Here is a 22,443-nt window from a genome sequence, read left to right on the forward strand (position 1 = left end):
CTACCAGGTGGATACTAGAAATATAACTCATATCATCAAATTTGGCTTTAAGTACCTTTATCTATTGAGCCATTTTGCCAGCGTATTGAGAAGTTTTAAAAATAGAGTTTATTCCCCATACTAAGGATAAAATCTAGGGCCTGTTTTCTATTGAGTCATATACCCATCCCTCCTTCCCCATCCTTCCCTCCCTTCCTTCCTGCCCCTTCTTTTTCTTCTTTCTTCCTTTTCTTCTAGTCATCCTCCTTACCACCATCTGATGTGGGATTTTTTTTATGTATGCTGTGAATATGTTTTATTAACATTGGTTAATAAAGAATCTGCTTTGGCTTATGTTAGGGCAGAATAAAGTCAGGTGGAAAATCTGAACACACACACATACATATACATGTACGTATATATACGTGTGTATATATCTTAAATTATCTTAAATTAAAAATAAATTATATATATATACATGTACATACACACACACACACACACACACACACACACACATATATATATATATATATATATATATATATATATATAGAGAGAGAGAGAGAGAGAGAGAGAGAGAGAGAGAGAGTAGGCAGAGTCAAGGCAACACCATGTAGCTGCTGAAGGAGAAAGATGCTGCTGGAACCTTTCCAGTAAGCCACAGCCTTAAAAAGATACAGAGATTAATAGAAATGGATTAATTTAAGATATAAAGTTAGGTAGGAATAGGCCTAAGCTGTTGGCCAGCAGTGTTGTAAGTAATATAGTTTTGTGAGATTATTCAAGTCTGGGTGGGCAGGAAACTAAAAAGCAGTCTCTGCTTATACCACCCCCCTATTTTGACTCACTGGATAGCCTAGGCTGTCTTCAAATTCTTGATATTCCTTCTTTCATTTTTTGAGTGCTAGAATAGTAGACACAGGGCATCATGGTGAAGTTTCTTACACTTAAAGTAAACTGTAGGAACCCTCTGTGTCCACCGCTTGATTAGACAAAAGATACATTTATCCCCAAAGCTTGCTGGAATCCATTGTGGAACCTCAGGGGAACACATATTGGATGACCCTAACAGTAGATTTTAGACGTAGCGCGACCACAGTTCCTTTATCTTATCCCCAAAGCTTGCTGGAATCCATTGTGGAACCTCATGGGAACACATATTGGATGACCCTAACAGTAGATTTTAGGCGTAGCGCGACCACAGTTCCTTTATCTTATCCCCAAAGCTTGCTGGAATCCATTGTGGAACCTCAGGGGAACACATATTGGATGACCCTAACAGTAGATTTTAGACGTAGCGCGACCACAGTTCCTTTATCTTATCCCCAAAGCTTGCTGGAATCCATTGTGGAACCTCAGGGGAACACATATTGGATGACCCTAACAGTAGATTTTAGAAGTAGCGCGACCACAGTTCCTTTATCTTATCCCCAAAGCTTGCTGGAATCCATTGTGGAACCTCAGGGGAACACATATTGGATGACCCTAACAGTAGATTTTAGACGTAGCGCGACCACAGTTCCTTTATCTTATCATCAAACCACTTTGCCAACTGACTCAAAGTCCTTTGCAGGTGGTCTAGGCACCAAACCTTGAAAACTTTTAATTTAGGAGTTAACGAGCCAGTAGAAGAAACAAGGAAACCATATAATACAAGAACACAGCCATCAACTGAAGCGGACAGCACTACATGGCAACTTGCAGCAGTGGCGCTCTTGCTTAAGTGACACAATGCATTTCCTTGTTTATAAATCCGAGAACATCTGTCCTTTGTTTCCCTTTGTCTATGACGATCTGATACCAACCTGGGGAAAACACACAGATTACAGTCTATGATGCGCTGTGAGTGCTGTGCATCTCACTAGGGAGTTAGAACTTCAAGCTGAAAGCAGTTGGGAGATACCAACTGGGTGATGATTGTAAGTTAGGAAGTATAGTTGAGCGATGTGTTCCCTAAATGTTCGTAATTTTCAAGAAGAAGTCATTCTTTCTGGTATAATTCAGAAGACTTGGCTTGATCACTTTTAGAAGTTAGTTAAAATTTGGCCAGACAAGACCATGTTTTTATGTGGGGAGTAGAAGGGCAGATATTTTATTCTACTTATGTATGGCTCCTTTAAGTCCTTTGAGAAAAAAAAAAAACAAATAGTGGGAATAATTTAAGTAATGTGGAAAATCCCTATCCTGTGGCACAAGCTCTGTCCATGCCTACACGTTCTCCACTATCCATACACCTAGCCAGCAACAGCATCTGCCTTGCATTGATGGCTGTCTTCTGTGTTCTCATTCTCATAAATGTCTTGCTAACTCCTGGGTCAGCTGTTTTATTCATTGCTTTCCTGGACTCCTGGATCAGAACCATCTGAAGTCTCTGGATGCTCAGCAAGCTTCTTGGGTCATCTTTTTTTTTTTTTTTTTTTTTTTTTATTGCGAAAAGAAGAAAAAAAAAACATAAACAAAAAACAAGTTTCCACCTCCTCCCAGCCTCCCATTTCCCTTCCCCTCCTCCCACCCTTCTCTCCCTCCTCCCACCCTTCTCCCCCTCCTCCCACCCTTCTCCCCCTCCTCCCACCCTTCTCCCCCTCCCCCCACTCCTCTCCCCCTCCCTCTCCAGTCCACAGAGCAGTCCGGGTTCCCTGCCCTGTGTTAAGTCCTAGGTCCTCTCCGTCCATATCTAGGAAGGTGAACATCCAAACTGGCTAGGCTCCCACAAAGCCAGCACATTAAGTAGGATCAAAACCCCCTTCCATTGTCCTTGGTGTCTCATCAGCCCTCATTGTTCGCCATGTTCAGAGAGTCCGGTTTTATCCCATGCTTTTTCGGTCACAGTCCAGCTGGCCTTGGTGAGCTCCCCGTAGATCAGCTCCTCTGTCTCAGTGGGTGGATGCACGCCTCGTGGTCCCGAATTCTTTGCTCCTCTTCGCTAAGGGAAGTAGACCAAATTTCCGGGGAGAAAATGGGATCTTGGGGGGGGGTGGGATGGGGGTAAGGGGAGATGGGGAGAGAAAAGGTAGAAGGGAAGGAGGGGGGACCTGGGAAACGGGAGAATTGGGATAAAGGAAAGGTATGGATAGGGGAGCACGGAACCACAATTCTTAGTTAAGGGAGCCACTTTAGGGTGGGCAAGCGACTTGACCCTAGAGGGGCTCCCTAGTGCCCAAGATGAGGTTCCCAGTTAGTTCCTTGGGCAGCTGAGGATTGGGAACCTGAAATGACCCTATCCTAGAGCAATACTGACGAATATCTTGCATATCATCATAGAATCTTCATCTGGTGATGGATAGAGATCGAGACAGTGACCCACACAGGAGCACTGGACTGAGCTCCCAAGGTCCCAATGAGGAGCAGAAGGAGGGAGAACATGAGCAAAGAATTTGGGTCATCTTTTGTATGTGGACTGTATCAGTGATGCTCGTGTGTGCTTGCCCTCCGAAGAGACTGAAGATCAAAAAAATAGAGGTTTCTGCTAGGATCAAAGTATAAGACTTTTGAAAAGAAAGAGAAGAGTCAATATTGGCATCTTATTTTCCCCATGTGTGGTTTGTCCCTTTTCATTTGTTATTTTTTGTTTTTTATTTTATAAAGGTGCATGGGTTACATTTTTTAAAGTTAAATGGATATATTTGATTTTTAGCTTTTAATTTTTTACTTCATTGAGCTTCTCTTATATACAAGCAGTGAATGAAACTCTGATAGCTGGTTCAATATTGTTGATTTTGTCTACCAGATTTATGAGAGAGAAAACACCTGGTGAGCTGGGTTTGGTTTCAGGCCATGAATCATCATCATCATTGCTTGGTTTAACTCATTACTTTAACTTGAAGAAGCCTGAAGAATCTTAGTTTTCTTATCTAAAACACACGGGTTAAGTGCTCAAAAAGTGAAATGAATGAAATTCACCATTTAATAATATATCAGTAAGAACCTAATGAAGAAGTATTTAAATCAGTGGAAATTAAATTTGATCTTTGAAGGATTTAAAAAATGTTAGAAATTATTTAGGTATATAAATTATATAGCTATTACATATTCTTATACAAAGTTGACTGTCTATACAACAAAATTTGTGTTCAGGTACTAATGGATTGCACCTGATTGTGCTTGTATGTGTGTGTACACAAAATACATCTTTTCCTTTCAACTGTAAACCTTTGGATTTTCCTTTATGTATATATATATATATATATATATATATATATATATATATATAATCCCCTGAACTGTTGGTTTTTTCTTTTTCTCATGTGTTTTAGTGTATGGTGTTTATTCATGTGTGCATAAATGTGACCCTGTGTGGAAGCCAGTCTTCAAAAATCTTCCTCAATTGATCTTCTACCCTGTGCTTCTTGAGGCAGGGTCTCTCGTTCAAACTCAGAACTCAGAGGTATTGCTAGTCTGGCTAGCCATCCTTCTGTGGGGGAATCCATATCTTCTCTTTCTGAGGCTTCAGTAACAGTTGAGCTGCCTCATGTTTGTATGGGTTCTGGGAATGTCAACTTTGGTTCTCTTGCTTGCTTGCAAGCACTTTAACTGTTCGGCCTTCTTCCTAGACCTGAAATGCTATTTTTTTAAACTAAAATTTGTAAACTTCTTAAAAATTCAAACACTCCATTTTTATTCTAAAACATGAGGATAGGAAGTGACTTTTTAATATTTTATCAAGAACAATGATTCCAAACCCTTTTTTTTCTTTGGTTTGTATCATATTTGCTTTGGTTTCTGTTTTGTGTAACTGGAATTTTTTTCAATCTGTCCAGCTTCATTATTTTCTTTCTGTGCTATGATAATAACTTTTTCTCTTTGCTCTAATCAATTCTATTTATATTTTCAGTCATTGGTTACTTTCAGCTTTCTTTTTCATCTGAATTCACCACCACTACAGGTCATAGCAAAAGACCATGGTTTTTTTTTTTTTCAGATTCAAGAGACCTGAAAAAAGACAGTGCCAGACATTGGGTAACCTGTGGAATTTCTTAGCTAGTTATTTCTACTTATTAATTGCTTAGTTAACCAAGTTATTGTAATTTGTTTAGTGAACTTAATTCTGTGCAGCTGGCTAGAATTATTGGTTATTGGAAGCACAATAGTCTAAGTTCTTGTGTAAATAGCCAAATGGTATGGATTTTGATAAAAATATTTTATCTTCTTTCTTTTGTGATATCTCAATTATGCTTTTATCGAATTCAATTCTATTTGACAAAAAAATTTCAACTCCTAACTTTGTTTTAACTTGGTGTGTGTATGTGTGTGTAAGAGGAATATCATATGTAGCTATGAGGGGATTATCAGGGTAGTCAGACGTAAAATAATCTGTTAGCAGTAGGTTGTCTATTGTTCTAATATTTCTGCTGCTCATTTCTCACTCTTATTTTATTTTCATACATTTTTAATTCAAAATAGAAGTAGAGTTCTCCCTTCATCCAGCAACTGATAGAAACAGAGGCAGAGACCCACATCAGAGCACTGGACTGAGCTCCCAAAGTCCAGTTGAAGAGTGGAAGGAATGAGAATATGAGCAAAGAGATCAAGACTGTGATGGGTTCACCCACTGAAACAGTTTACCTGAGCTAATAGGATCTCACAATTCCAGCTGGACTGGGAAGGAGCAAGCACAGGACCAAACTAGTCCCTCTGAATGTGGCTGACAGATGAATTGCTGGAGCAGACTGAGGGCACTGGCAGTGGCAGCAGGATTTATCCCTACTGCATGAACTGGCTTTTTGGGATCCCATTCTCTTTGGATGGATACCTTGCTCAGCCTACATATAGTAGAAAAGGCCTTGGACCTTCCACAAATCAATGTGCCTTATCCTCTATGAGGAGTGGATGGGGGTGGGGTGGGAGGATGAGTGGAGGGAATGAGAGGAGGGGAGGGAGTGGGAACTTGCATTGGCATTTCAAAAAAATCCAATAAGTTAAAAAAAGAAAAAAGAAGTAGGGTTCTCTCTAACTCTTGATTTCTTTAGCATTTTCAGAGTTTAGGGTTTTATTTTGAGGTTCATCATTCATTTGGAATTGATTTTTGTGTAAGGTGAGAGATAACGATCTGGTTTTATTCTTCTACATGTAAATACTCAGTAATCCCCCATTTTGAGATGCTGCCCTTTCTAAAATGTTTAATTTTTGAGTTTTTTTTTTGTCAAAAATCAGGTGGCTGAAGTTGTGTGGACTTTGTTCTGGGTCCTCTGTGTGGTTTCACTGACTTATATGCTGTGTGTGTGTGTGTGTGTGTGTGTGTGTGTGTGTGTGTGTGTGTGCGTGTGTGCGTGTGTGTGTATGTCTGTGTGTGTGTGTGTGTCTGTGTGTGTGTGTGTCTGTGTGTGTGTGTGTGTGCGTGTGTGTGTGTGCGTGTGCCAATGCCATACTGTTTTATTACTGTGGGTCTGTACTGGAGTTTGAAATCAAGTATAACTCCACTATTGTTCTTTTTGATGAAGGGTGTTTTAGCTATTCTTTTTTTTTCATACTAAATACGGGTTTTAGTATTTTTATTTTTGTAAAAAATTGTTCTGGGATTTTGATAGGAATTGCACTGAATCTGTAGATTGCTTTTGATACGAAAGCCATTTTCACAATATTGATTATATCAATTCATGAGCTTGGGATATCCTTCCATATTTAGTTCTTTACTCAATTTCTTTGTTTAGTTTTTTTCAAAGTTTTTGTTGTAGAAGTCCTTCATGTCCTTGATGAAGTTTCTTCCAACGGTTTTTATTTTCACAAGGCTAATGTGTATGGTATTGTTTCCCTAACTTCTTTTCAGTTGTATTGAAATCATTAGTACAAAGGAAGGTCATTGCCTTTTGTGTGTGTGTGTGTTAATTTTGTACTCCATACTCTGCCAGAAGTGTTTATCAAATCCACAAGACTTTTAGGGTCATCTTTAGGGTCTCTTAAAAACGATATCATCTGCAAATTCCTTTTCTTCTTTCTTTCCTTTTTGTATATCTTATATTATTTCTTATTTTGTTGATCTAACGAGGACTTGGCGTATCAAATTGAATCAGAGTGGGAAGAGTGGATACCTTTATCTTGTTTTTGATTTTAGTGGGATGTTGCAAGTTTTTCCAAATTTAGTATGATATTGGACATATGTAAGCTCTGCAGTTATAACTGGGAAAAGGCTTGATATGGTCAGTCCAAGAATTAAACCAGCTTAGTCATAGCAAGACTGCAACTAGAACAATTTTTATTGAGAACAATCAGACTTTTTATACCCTTATCAGAAACATAATATAGTGTCAATTGCCAGGATCAATGCAGTTGTTGCCAGGATACAATGATGTTTGCAAGTTGTGCAGGGTACATAAGATTAATGTCTCAGATCAATTGTCCTGTCAAGCTTCCATGCTTCCTTGACTTCTAAGGAAACATACAGAATCACAAAGCAGCCTGAACACTTCACTGCCTGAGGCTTTTCCTGTTATATCTAGGTTGAGCAAGGTATAGGTTCCACAATGCCAGTTCAAGCACTAGGGATAAATACTGGTTCCACTGCCAGTGGCTCCACAGTCTACCCATGCCACACAACAGTCACCTACATTTAAACTACATAGTTTGGTTCTATGTAGGTTCCCCCATTATCATTCTGGAGTTAGTGAGCTCTCACTAGTCAGGTTAGCTGTTTCTGTAAGTATTCCCATTATGGTTGTAACCCCTTTGCTTATATTATTGTTCCTCCCTCTCTTGAACTGATCTCCAGAAGCTCAGTCCTGTGTTTATCCATGGGTCTCTGCATCTGCTTCCGTCAGTTTCTGGATGAAGGTTCTATGCTAACAAGGCAGTCATCAATCTGATTATAGGGGAAAGCCAGTTCAGGCACCCGCTATGCCATTGTTTAGGGTCTTAGCTGGGGTTATTCTTGTGAATTCCTGAGAATTTCCCTAGTGCCAGGTTTCTTACTAGCCCTATAAAGGCTCCATCAATCAAGATATCTCTTTTTTTCATCTCTTTTATTGATATTGACATCCTTTTACATTTCCCCAGTGGCTGAGGATCTTAAATATTTTTAAATGTGTTTCTCGGCCATTTGTATTTCATCTTTGAGAACTCTTTGTTAAGTTTTATTCACCATTGCTTAATTGAGTTACTTGTTTTCTTGACATCCGACTTTTTGAGTTCTTCATTTATCCTAGCCCTTTGTAAGGTACGTAGTTGGAAAAGATTTTCCCCATTTTGTAAGTAGGCTGCCTTCACATGATAGTGTTTATTGCTTTATGGAAGCTGTTTAGTTTCACGAGGTCCCATTTATAAGTTGCCGATCTTAATGTCTGCACCACTGGGGTTCTGTTTGGAAAGTTCTTCTTGTGTCAAGAGTAGTCTTAGCTCTATCATATTCAGTATCAGATTTTATGTTGATGTCCTTGATCCACTTGGAGTTGAGTTTTATGCTGGATGAAAGATAAGAATCTAGTTTCATTTTTCTACAAATAGTTATCAGTTTAATAAGCACCATTTGTTGAATAATTTTTGAAATTTGACCAAATGTGTATATTATATTTAAAGTATTAAATATATATTTCATATCATATATACAGTGTTAAAATAGAGTTATCCCACAGTGGGGATAACAGTGACCCTACTGAACACTATAGCAAACAAACAAAAAACCCTAAAATCCTGTAGGCCCTCCAAACATTAAAGGGTATTGCCAGCGCTCTTGGTTACCCTTCAGAACTTGAAAGTCAGAGCCTATCTGGAAGCTTAATCCCTACGGGCTGGGTTCCATAGTGCTGGAAAGTGTTTTGTACACTGTAAGAGCTAAAAAGTCGTTACCTATATTTTCAGCTGTGGATGCCGTAAGTTACAGTACCAACCTTTTGGGCAAGATATGCTGACTAATACAATAGTGGCAGGGTTATAATGGGATGAACCAATCACTTTCTAAAGGGGTTTTTGCCCTTTCCCAGAAGTTGATCTTACTGGGGCCTGAGGAACTATGATGATCTGGTCATAGGCCCTAGGAGAAAAGCAACTATTATTATTCTGCCAAATAGCATAAAAGTAAACCAACTGCTAATGACTTAGGGTTATACTCATAGAATTTACATCTCTCAACTATCATCAGAGAAGCTTTTTTTTTTTTTTTGTAGTTGATGATAACTAGCACAGAGACTCATGACTAGCCAAAGTTCATAGAATTAGACTGAGAAATTCTCAGCCCTGATGGGACATGTGTATTATGCTACTCTTCTTAAGGCTCAGGAATCATTGCAGAATAGAAGGCAGAAAGATTGTTAGAGCAAGAAGCTGTAGATTACTACAACGAAATAGGTTTTTTGATATAGAACAGTTGAACATATGAACTCACAGGGGTTGTGAAAATATACACAAGTTCCATGAAAGCTCAAGAAAGATGTGGAAAGCAGAATAGGCATGATTATCCCTCCTGTAGCTAAGAATATGATGCCAACTGATAGTTCCTGGGAGAGGGAGAGTCAGTTTACTTTAGAGCTGTGGTCCCTGTTGGTTTACCATGCTTCTGTGCAAGGCCACATATCCAAGAGGATGTGTGCAACACAAATTGGGATTGACAGGTTGAAAAATGTAGGACACAAAGTTGGGTAGGTAAAGAAGGAGCTGGGGATGTGAGGTGAATATGATCAGAATGCATTTTATGAAGTTATCAGGAGTTAATAAAATGAAAAAAAAAGTAACCTCTTTAAGAAGGCCCTCAGTAGGTCTCCCTAGTAGAGAATGGCTTTGTGACCTCCTCGGATATTCCCCATATGGCTTCTTAGTTTATTTTCTTCAATGGCACTACATATCAAACCCTGCAGTTTAATATTTCTCAATGAGATAATCACCATCTGATATATTAATTGACTTTCTTATCAGTTGTATTGTGTGTTTCTCTTCATTAATATTTTATTTAAGGTGGTTTTTATTTATGACTACTTATGCCCCACACCTACAATAGTGTCTACCATGTAGTAGATGTTCAATATATGACTATTTAAGAAAGGTCATTTGCATTAATTCACTACTGTATGCCTCATACCTACAACAGTGTTTCCAATGCAATAGATGTTCAATATATATTGCTGACTAAATGGATCATCGAATAGCAGAATAAATAGACAAAATAAATTATTATATATTTTAAAGGAAAGTCTACTATAAAATAAAAATAATTCCAAATTTTGTGTCTTTTTCTCTGAAACCTTTAGGGAGGACCTGGGGAAATGATTTCTTAGTAAAATGCTAGCCATGAGGGCACGAGCACCTAAATTCTGTCTTCAGAATCCATGGAATAAGAGCCGGAGGGGGTGGTAGTGTGATCTACAATCCTAGCCCTAGGGAGGTAGAAATAGATAGATATCTAAGGATTGCTGGTCAACTGGCTATGGTTGCTTTGTGAAGTCCAGGCCTATGAGAAACTCTGTCTTAAAAACAGCTGAATGATACCTGAGGAATAAATCATTCTTCTTTGGCCTTTATATACAACTGTGCAGATACGCATGGTTGAATATGCATATATATGAACACATGTGTGCAAACACACGTATACACACAAAGTTTAGTACCTTTTCTTTTCCAACTGTTGTACCTTTGACTGTGCATTAGCTCTCCTGTCTTAACCCTCATTATTCTTTGTCTCTGCAGACCTCTTTTTCAGTGCCTCCCTACACGGGCTTTCTTCATCTTCCCTCCTCTTTCCTGTACTCACACTGACCAGGATCTTCTCTATTCTCATCCTCTGCTGTATGAGGTAGCAGTAGTCACCAAGATATCTGAACACTCTTTCTTCCCAGTTGAAGCACAACATACTTTGGTCAGCAGCCAATCATGAACAGTAAAATACATGCTTTTGGAAGAGATTTCATGTTAAAATTCTGAGTAACCCCAGTATTTCTTCAAATTCATTTTTTTGACTTAATAGTATGTGTTGCTGCATTCCACTGTATTTTGACATTTTTCTTTAACTAGAGCAATTTACCCATTTAAAGTAGATTTGGCTGCTGCAAGCCAGTGCAAGTCACCATATACACTGCTTTGCTATTCTCAGGTATAAGAATATAGACAATTTGTTTTTGGTCATAGTTAAACATCTCTAAAAGTAACTTGCTCTTTTTTCTATTAGCATGGATTTATGTTTATTTCCAGAATATTGCTACTCTGCCTATCTGCACACTGTGCTCTATTTTGAACAAGAGCAAACTAACATAATCCATCGTCACAAATTGTTACAAACATGCTTGAGAGCAGAAACTTCATGGCTTGCAATGGAAATGTCATGGTGTGGATGCGCAGCACACCTATCAGCACATCCAACATGTGGGCAAAACATTCTGCTCCCTTTCGGAACAAAGTTTCCTAGACATTCCTACAGACTCCATTTGATGGTTAGCTGCAGGAATGTAGTTCTCTGTAGAGGTGAGGATTTAACCCAGAGGTCAAAGGACTTCTCACTTATAGATGAGTAAAAGGAATTAGGTGTTACCACACGCACGAGCCACATGCAAATCGCACGTCAGGGTTGACTAACGCTACACACAACTAATATCCAAAATACCTCGGTTTTCTCCCTTTAGTTTAGTCATCTCTATATTGTCTCTGTCATATTCCAGAGATAATTTCCCTTCAGTTATTTAACTTACTTGTGCCAAATTATTACAGCAAAATCCAAGACACATATCTAGTTTCTCTGCTCAAGCTATTTATGTCATATCCCTTGTGGCTGAGTGTGGTTACAATAGGTAGGATGTAATGAACTGTAATTGAAGCATCAGTGCTACAATAAAAAGTAGGCCTAAAGGTATTATGTGCTTAAAATAATATGCTAGAGAGTTTAAAGACTATATTTGGAAAAATATGACTACCCTATTCTTTGTGTTACCCAAATCTGACATTTATTAGTACCTGCTACATCTAATATCTTTTTGAAAAAATAGTTATTCTAAGGGGTAAGTGTCTTGATATTACTTCAACCTCAGGAAAATTATTACCAAAATATTTTCGCTGGAACCTCAAAAGATAAACAAATGAAAGGTATGTTTGGTTTGAATTATGATTCATCTTATCCTGATACTGAATGTAATTTTTTTTTACCTGTAATTTCTTGCATGAATTGCAATTTGGAAGATAAAGGTAGAATAAGGTTCCAGTGTCTGGCCACAATGATTTGACCTGTGTAATAAATCAATAAATGTAATCTACCATGTGAATAAGAACTGAAAACAAACTTCATGGTGATCTCATGGAATACTCTAAAGCGGTGGTGGATGTATCTTAACACTTGATTTCAAATTGTACCAGAGAGCCAAAGACCCAAAAATGTGTGCTACTAGAATAATATAATCAGACGTGTAAAATGATTCAAAAGAATATGGACCCAGAAACAAACCCTAATAGCTACTGCTACCTAATTTCAACAAAAGTGTAAAAAGCATAGTTTTAGAAAGATAGTCTTTTCAACAAATGATTCTGGGAAATTGAATTTTCATATGTAGATTTATGTTTCTTACCCTGAGAAATTATCAGTTCAAAATTAATCAAAAACTTAAATATTACATCTGAAACTTTATAAATTCTAGAGCAGTGGTTCTCAACCTTCCTAATGCTGCACTCCTTTAATACAGTTTCTCAAGTTGTGGTGATTCCCAACCAGAGAAGTATTTCATTGCTACTTCATAACTGTAATTTTTCTTCTGTTATGAATTGTAAAATAAATATCTGATATGCAGGATATCTGATATGTGACTCTGGAAGGGATCATGATCCACAGGTTGAAAACCACTATTCTGGAGGAACACACAGGTAAAACAGTTCAAGACCAAGTCCTGACCAAGGAGACTCTGAGAGGCACCCTGATATCATAGACAATGATCTCAGAATCAACACATAGGCTGACATAACTTAGATGTTCCTTCACAGAGAGGACATAGTCACCACAGTGGAGGGAGAGCTCAGACAGCGGGAAACAACTTTGTCAACTACACAGGCACTGAAAGACTACAGCATGTATAAAGAGCTGTAGAAACTAAACACTGTAAAACACATCATCAAATCAGTAAATGGATTAATGAACTGCATAGAAGATTCTTGAAGGACCCAGATGGCCAACAATAGTTTAAAAATTGTTCAACATACTTATCCCTCAGGGAAATGAAATTAAAGTTTCTTTGAGATATGGCTATCAAAAATAAGACAACATCAATTGAGGCAAGGATATAGTGAAGAAAAACCCTTACATACTGTTGACGGGAATGTAGACCTGTGCAGCCAGTGTGGAAATAAATTGGGGTTTCTTAGTTTCCCATCACTCAGCCTCCTTCTGTTGTATCTTCCACACCTTAGATTCTCTCTTCCATCTGTTGAATTCTGTTGCTAATGCTTGCATCTGTAGCTCCTGTTTGCTTACCCAGATTTTCCATTTCCTGAATTCCCTTAGTTTGTGTTTTCTTTATTGCTTCTATTTCCATATTCAGGTCTCGACCCACATCCTTCATCTGTTTTTTTCTCTTTCTTCTGGGCATTCTTTAAGGGATTTGTTGATTTACTCCATTTTTTTGGTTGTCTTTTCCTCAATTTCTTTAAGGGAGTTCTTCAATTCCTCTTTAAGGACTTCTTCAGTCATCATCATCATCATCATCATCATTATGATCATCATCATGTTAGTTTTAAGATTTATAGGGGAGACCCAGCCAATCACCTTGCTTGTAGGGCGGGGTCCCCCGAGGATATTTTTTACATATAAAGATTGCGGGGCGAGCTCCCGCCTGCCCTTCTGCTGTCCTGTTCTCTGCTGAACTTCTGGTTCTGTAAGTCTATTTCCCAATTAAAGCTGTATATATTATTACAATTTCTGTCTGACTTCTTTTAAGCCACTACAAAGATCGTTTTCTTGTTTTTCGCTATTTTGGAATATTCAGGGCTTACTGTAGCAGGATGGCTGGGCTCTGGTGGTGCCATATTGCCCTGACTATTGTTGTTTGTGCTCTTACACTTACTTTTAGGCATTTCGTCTAGGTGGCAATTTCTGGATTGTCTCTGTTGATGAGTGTTTTTCTTCCTTAGTTTCTGTTTCCTTTCTGGCCTTCTGGATCCCATGGCCTGTAGTTAAGTAGAGAGTCTCTCTGCCCGTGTTGGGAGCTGGACTTGATGTCCTGGATGAACTGTGGTCCAGTAGAGAGTTGTTACCCAAGTTTGGGGCTGAAGTTTTGGCTATGTATGTTCATGGTCTCTGATCGAGTCTTTTGGGGTAGTAGGCTTCTGCCTGGTTTTCAGGGAGTTGGTCTGGTTTCTGAGGTTCAGGATGCTTATTTGGCCTCTGGGTATCAGGATTCTTGCCTGGCTTGTGGTGGGCTGGAAGGCCTGTTTTCAGGGTGCTGGCCTGGCTTCTGATGGGGTAGAAGGCTCTGCTTCTGAGAGATATGGGCCTGAATGGGGTGGGTGGTGAGGAGAGGAGAGGCAATTGTAATTCCGCTGAGTAAGCACAGGCTATGTGCGGGGCAGTATTATCTGGAGTTCAGGAATGGCCTGTCCTCTAGAGGAAGGGGACTTTCCTGCCAGTGGTGTGGGCGCAGTACGTAGTAATAAGGAGCGGATCACATGTCAAGGAGAGGAGAGCGCTTGGGGTTGGTTACACTGGGCGGGGCTGGGGGGTTGGGCAGAGTCGTGGCTTCCTGATTTTCAGGATGCTGGCCTGGCCTCTCATGGGATGAAAAGCTCTGCCAGAGGTGTGGGCTGGGATCTGGTAAGGAGGAGAGGAGGAGCAGCTGGAATTATGCTGCGTGAGCCCAGGCCGGATGGTTGGCAGCGTTACCTGGGGTTCAGGATGCTGGACTGGTCTCAGGGAGAAGAGGAGGCTCCCGATAGACGTGTGGGCCCAGGACATGGCGACAAGGAGAGCCTCCTTTCTCTTCCTACCTACTTTGTTTTGAGACGTTTATCAAGTACAAATAGTAGAGATTAGCTATTCTCTAACAGAGGACCACCTGTCTACACTGTCTCGTAGGAAAAGTTTATTTCTATAATAATGATTAAAAACACAACATCATTTTTGTTCCTTTTAGAGATTTCCAGTTTCTAATTTCGTCGTGGGTCAGATGCATGTAACTCTATTAAGCAATGCTATGATAGCAAATGTTCCCGTTGGCTATCAAAAGACACATTAAAACAGTGTGCTAATTTATTTAACTGAATTTATTATCTCTGGGAGACTGAATAGAAGAGTCATCGGGCACTTCTCAGGTTTCCGCTCAGGCTGTAACATTTGTATTCTGTGTCTGAACCTTCTATTATGGGACATGAATTCAGGTGAATTTTAACAAAAATATGTGCATATTATATATAAGTGGAATAATTAGCATTGCCATTTGTTCATATAGATGCAATACGGCTCCATGCAGATCTTTTTATTTTTTTTATTTTTTTTTTTATTGAGAAAAGGAGAAAAGAAAAAAAAACAAGTTTCCAACTCCTCCCAGCCTCCCATTTCCCTCCCCCTCCTCCCACCCTTCTCCCCCTCATGCAGATCTTTTTATAGGACAGGTAGAGCCAGCACCTTGCTATTGGGGAGGGCTATCCAGCCATCCAGTTTCCTTTCCTCTAGGTGGAAATAAATTCCACTCCCAGTGTCAGACTGAGGCTGGATTTCAGAAGACAGCACATCTTCACCCTCACTATCTTATTTACCTGCCCCAGCCACTTCCTTCCCAAACAAATCTATCAGGCAAGTATAGCTGCTTTCAACCTGTGTTTCCAGGTAATTTGACCCACGGTAGTATTTAACTTTTTCCATCTTCTTCCTTGTGACCTTACTTCCTTGCACAGTTGAACACAGAATAGCAAGGAAATGTCTCCTATTGTCTTCCGGTCTTTCTGTTGTTTTAAAAACATATACATGGGGAAGAACTCATTCTAGAAATTCTATTTTGTACCTCTGTTGGGTTTCAAGACCATTGTATTGTAGCACTATTGCTATATATCTCTGGCTTGAGTATGTTAGTTGAAATTAATTTCTACTTTTTCCTCAATATGTTCTAGATATTTGGGTTAGGAGTATATCCTATCAGATATATCCCCCAGGACAGGGGGATTTTAATTCAGCCTCGAGGTAGATGAATAGTTGAGGGTTGAAGATACCAGTAAATATATATATATATATATATATATATATATATATATATACATACACACACAGACACACACACAGACACACACACAGACACACACACAGACACACACACAGACACACACACACACACACACACACACACACACACATATATATATATATATATATATATATATATATATATATATATCACCTTGCATTGGAGAATAGAAAGGGATCCAGAGTGATTCTTTTGAAATCTCGGGCCAGGGTCTTCTCTTATTAGAACATTAGTTTTACTTACAACCCTGCTCTCAGGAGGATTGGTAAAATGCAGCTCCCACTTTTCTGTCTGTGACATAGGAAGAGCTGTAACAACATGTTGGTGGTGAGCGTGGGAAGCAGGGGGCGGTGCTTGCCAAAGAGCCCAGTGTTCAGGAGTAACTTCCTCTTCATTCTGATTAAACTTGAATAAGCGAAGATGAAATATGCATGATTCTAGGAACGGGCAGGTAAGATTTTTGACATACTGCATACAACTGATTTGATGTGGCCTTCATACTAGATTTCTGACTTACATAGTAAAAATATTGAGATATAAATTTTAACAAAATCCAACCTGATTTAAGCCACAAGTCATTGACTATTTTATAAAATAAAAGGTATGATTTAATAATCTGTTCTATTATATATATAATATATATTATATTCATTTTAATTTAAAAGGGTATTTTAAAAAGAGCATCATGGTACACACCTGTAAATCTAGTGTATAAAATGTAGAAGGAAGCATAGAATCAAGAATTCAAGGCCAATTTTGGTTACATAGTGAACTGGAGGTTAGCCTGTCTATAAGTCATGCAAACAAACAAATTAAAAAAATCACGTTTTAGAAACATTGGAGACATAGGTGGCGTTCTAGTTTTCTTTTTGTTGCTGTGAAAAAACACTCTGCACAAAAGCAACTTAAGGGAGGAAATGGTTTATTTGGTGTACACTTCTACATCACAATCCATCCCTGAGAGAAGTCAGGGCAGGTGTTGAAGCAGGATCTTAAAAGCATGCAGGAATGATGCTTGCTGGCTCATATGTGGGCTCATTCTTAGCTAGCTTTCTTATCCAGCTCAGGATAACCTTCCTGGGGAAATCATGCTGTCTGTAGTGTTCAGGGCCCTCTTACATCAGTTAACAGTCCCACAGATATATCCACAGCAAACGCAATCTGGGCAATTGATCAATCTCAAGTCACTCTATTCTGTGTCAAATTGGCAGTTAAATGGACAGACGGCTCCATTTGAGATCAATTTTGGACTTGGTTCATGGGAAGAAGTTTGTAATAAGAAAACAAAATTTACTTATCTGAGCCTTATGGTTGGATAAGAAGAAGGAGGATTGGGAGGAGGAGAAGGAGAGGCTGTAGTTGGGATGCATGAAAGAAGAATTCAACAAAATAGAATCTGGATAGGAGTTCTTGAAAAATTAAATCTGAAGGAGAGCAAACAAGTGAACCTGTAGGGATTTTTAATTCATCTAAACTGGCAATCAAGATGGGTTTTAGACTATGAACTAAGGTAACTGCAAAGCAAATAGTGAACTGGGGGCGAGGTGAGTGGATAATTGGTGAGATTTCTGCTATCTGAAAAATGAAAACCCTAAATAGAAATGATTTATTGAAAAATTAAAGAAATCCATGGTTATTTTGGAGAGATGTTTGTAACACTACCTTTAATCTGTCATAGTTGGGATGAGCGATAGTATGGACAGGATATGGTGGGACAGAAACCCTGCTATGGCGACCTGTCTCCTGGCTGTAGTTATTCTACCCCTTTAAACTAGGACGTATTTGAAACTGAAATCCAGCAATAAGACAAAACAGACATTTAAAGGTATTTGCTTATACCTTAATGCCACTTGATGAGAAACCAGCACCCATCTTTCTAATGTGAATTGCTTTGGAATGAAGATAGATCAAAGAGTGCAATTTAAAGTTAATTTTAAGTATACACTACAGAAGTGAATGTCTTGGCTTTGCATGAATAGACACAAGTCTCTTAGAATAACGTACTTCAGAAATCAGAAAAAATAGTATAATTGCTGTGAGAAATGAGAGATAATATGCTGTTCTGTGGACAACTTTAAAGTTAGTTCTTTTTTACATTACATCCTAAAGTTATTTTCCTCTAAAACTATGTCTTAATATGAGATGAAAGCAAGAGAAATAGAAGAAAATATGAATGTAAACATTAAGGTAATCTTAGGAGGAGAATAACATTTCTGTGAACAAAATGATGGCGCCAGAGGGGAATAAAACTTCAGACTACACGGTATACAATATACTTCTTTGTGGTGGTTTGAATGAGCATGGTCCCCATAGGCTCTTGCATGGAATGCTTGGTCCCCAGTTGGTTAAGTTGTTTGGGGAAGGATTATGAGCTATTACTTTGTTGGAAAATGACTATCACTGGGGGTGAGCTTTGCAGTTTCAAAGGCCCCCATCATTCTTTGTTCTCGTGGTCAGCTACTACTCCGACACCATGTGTGCTTGCCTGCTATCATTCTTCCCTCCATGGTGGCCATGGAATCTAACTCCCTGGAACCATGAGCCCCCAAATTAAATGCTTTCTTTTATAAGTTGCCTTGGTTATGGTGTTTCTTCACAACGATAGAAAGTAACAAAGACAGTATTTTATACAATGTGTATATTAACCACAAATAATACAGATCAAAGAGTATATATCTTTAGTATTACATATGAGTTTTCAAGACTAAATTGAGTTAAAAATCTTAGAAGAAAAAGCAAAGTAATTATAAGGAGAACTATAACATTAATAATAATAGATGAAAAAATTAATAAAATGATGCTTATTTGACAATATCATTGTCATGCCAAAGATTGATACTCAGCATTCTTCCTGGCCATATAACCAGGAAAATATTCCTTTTCAAGTGGTATGTTGCATCTGTCCTGAGCGAAGAAGTGCCTGGCATTATCAATGCTTAATAAGAATTTGTTAAACACATGGCAAACTTCCTGAGAAACAAACAAAAATAAATGCCTTTGAAAAATCTTTGAAGTGTCTTAAATGCCTTAGAGTTTTCCATTAGTTTCATTTTTTTAATGAGTGTATTTTGACAAACATTTCTTGTATATGCTTTAGGAGTGAAATGTAATTAATTTAATTCTTTTAAAAAAGTGTAGGAGAAAGCCTAAAAAATAAAGTGGTAATTCTCAAATAATTCACTCACTTTTTAAAGTCACAGAGAGAAATTAGCACTGGAGCAAACAAAGAGTTACTGAGTTATTCACTGCTGTGTGGTAGAGCTTATGGGAGAAAATTGAACTTTGTACAGCAATCATGTTCAAATAAGTACAATTTGATATAACAAACATAGAGTGAGTAAATTCATTTCTGAAGAAAAGTGGACAAATCAAATTTGTAGTACATATAGCCTTGAGGGCTATAATATATGTGATAACAAGGAATTTGGGCACTTAAAAACAGAGTACCTCCAAAAAGTCATCCTCTCATCACACAGATATATGCAGATATAATGTAAACTAGACCTTTAAGTTAAGATATTAATTTATTTGCATCCTTGTGGTATCTGATTAATAAAATGTCTTTTTTTAACCTGTTGCAAACAAAGTGAACTGTATGCAGATATGCTTTACAGCTCTCTTGAGGTTTTGTAATAAATATTCTGGTGACCTCTGGATATAGGATTCCACTCTGTATGCTGTGAATATGCTTTATTATCATTGGTTAATAAATAACCTGCTTTGGGCCTATAGCAGGGCATAATATAGTTAGGAGGGAAATCTGATATATATATATATATATATATATATATATATATATAGAGAGAGAGAGAGAGAGAGAGAGAGAGAGAGAGTAGGTGGAATCAGGGAGACACCATTTAGCCTCTGAAGAAGAAAGACACAAGCTGCCAGCCAGAACCTTACTAATAAATCACGAGTCTTGTGACAATGCATAGAATAACAGAAATAGATTAACGTAAGATGTAAAAGCTATCTAGAAATATGCTTAAGCTATTGCCCAAGCAGTATTGTAATTAATATAGTTTCTATGTGTTTATTTCGGGTCTTGGCGGCTAGGAATGAACAAGCAGCCTCCATCTACAAAATGGTGTGTAAACATGGACTGTACTACATCCATATAAAACCTGAGAGATCTTGGGAGGAAATTCTAGACACAAAAGGGCAGAGTTAAGCATGGCTTTTTTGTAGCATCATTTTTTTAGGTGGGCTCTGTTTGCTAGAGAAGGCTTCCTGACTCAATGGTAGCAGCAAAAACTGTGCGGCTCCTTTAAAAAGACTTCCTGGTTGATGTTAGTTGCACAAACAGCTCTGACTCTTTCAGAAGGCCAAGCACTTTAATGGGGTCTGTGAGCAACATGTTACAAATTGCTTAATGGTGACACAGACCCGCTGTGACCCTGGAGCTGGGTCAATGTGCATGACCTTCAGAGGCAATGAACATGCCTCCATCATGTTGGACTGCATGGAGTTAGTCTTAGCCATGCCTGCTTAGCATTTTAAAAAAATGCTTCTGGTTAAAAAATAATTACAGATACTATTACAATAAAGACAAATCCAGATGGAAAAGACCTCTAAACAGGTCACAGTGTTGGATAAATGTACATAGGCTAGAGAGAGGGAGGAGAAAGAGTACAGACAGTTATAATATAAACGACTTCAATGTGTGGGTGTACCCCTTGCGGTCCTGAGTTCCTTGCTGGTGCTCTCTCTCCTTCTGCTCCTGATTTGGACCTTGAGATTTCTGTCCGGTGCTCCAATGTGGGTCTCTGTCTCTGTCTCCTTTCATCGCCTGATGAAGGTTAATATTCAGGAGGATGCCTATATGTTTTTCTTTGGGTTCTCCTTATTTAGCTTCTCTAGGATCACTAACTATAGGCTCAATGTCCTTTGTTTATGGCTAGAAACCAAATATGAGTGAGTACATCCCATGCTCCTCTTTTTGGGTCTGGCTTACCTCACTCAGGATAGCCTAGGCAGTTTGGATGCTCATCTTACTAGAACTGGATAGAGGTGGGGGTTCCTTGGACTTTCCACAGGGCAGGGAACCCTGATTGCTTTCGGGCTGAGGAGGGAGGGGGACTTGATTGGGGGAGGGGGAGGGAAATGGGAGGCGGTGGCAGGGAAGAGACAGAAATCTTTAATAAATAAATAAATTAAAAAAAGACTTCAAACAGTCGTAGATCAAAGGAGTAAAACTACTAAAACAAATATTAAACTTGTAGAAAAAGTAATAGGACAAGAAAAATAAGCCAAATAAAGATGAAATATACATAGAGAGTCTGGATTACATATATTGTGTTTTCTTTGAATTTTTTTGACTGTGAATGAGCTAAGTACAGAGAGACATTTCATTGTACAGGCTCCTAAGCTAAACCAACATATATATTTTAAAGGTATCTTGAATTCAAAATTTGGGTCTAAGGAAATGTTACTTTTGAAAAGAGGTTCTGCTTTTATTTCCACAGAGAATAGAAAGTTGGGTATTCCTTACCAGCTAATATGTTTTGATCAAACAAGACCCTCTAAAGCAATGGCCTAGATGGTCCAACATCCATGACAGCTTCAGGACTGCTAGTTGAGATGCATTTATCACTCAGAATATCCCATGAAAGACTTGATTAACTGCGCCCCCAATCAGCAGGAAGTAGTCTAAAGAACAAGACCTAAATCCCTTAAATGATTGTTTATAAATGTTTGTTTACATTTAAAGGAGGATATGCTATAGAGATGAAAACTTTGCATTGATATGGATCTTGGTTTATTAATACAAATTTAAGGTCTATTTTGTATTTCTGCTCTCAGTTAAGGTATTGTGCTTGTGCATCTCATTTAAAAATGTATTGTATAATTAAGAAATTCAGATTAATAGATAGTCATCTATAATATTCCAGTTTGTAATTGTGTTAGTAGGTTTTCTAGAGATACAGAGATATATTTTAGATAGACAGGTATTCTTCAAACCTTTCTAAGACTAACAGAATATGACATTTAAAATGTTTTAAAAACTTAGGATTTTCATGAAAGTGAGATACATCTGCTCCTGGTGGCACCAATATACTTCAAGAGGATGATGGGCACCGAAGAGGTTTTTTTTTTTTTTTTTTTTTTTTTTTTTTGGTTTTTCGAGACAGGGTTTCTCTGTAGCTTTGGTGCCTGTCCTGGAACTAGCTCTTTTAGATCAGGCTGGCCTCAAACTCCCAGAGATCCGCCTACCTCTGCCTCCTGAGTGGTGGAATTAAAGGCATGCGCCACCACCGCCCGGCTCTGAAGAGGTTTCTTATGGAGTTTGTTAGCCATTTGGGGAAGAAACTGCTCTTGCCTGGACTGCTTAATGGTATGC

The sequence above is a fragment of the Microtus oregoni genome, unplaced genomic scaffold, assembly GCF_018167655.1.
Source record: "Microtus oregoni isolate MIOR12 unplaced genomic scaffold, Mior012 000032F_ref0000030, whole genome shotgun sequence".
NCBI classification, from domain to species: domain Eukaryota; kingdom Metazoa; phylum Chordata; class Mammalia; order Rodentia; family Cricetidae; genus Microtus; species Microtus oregoni.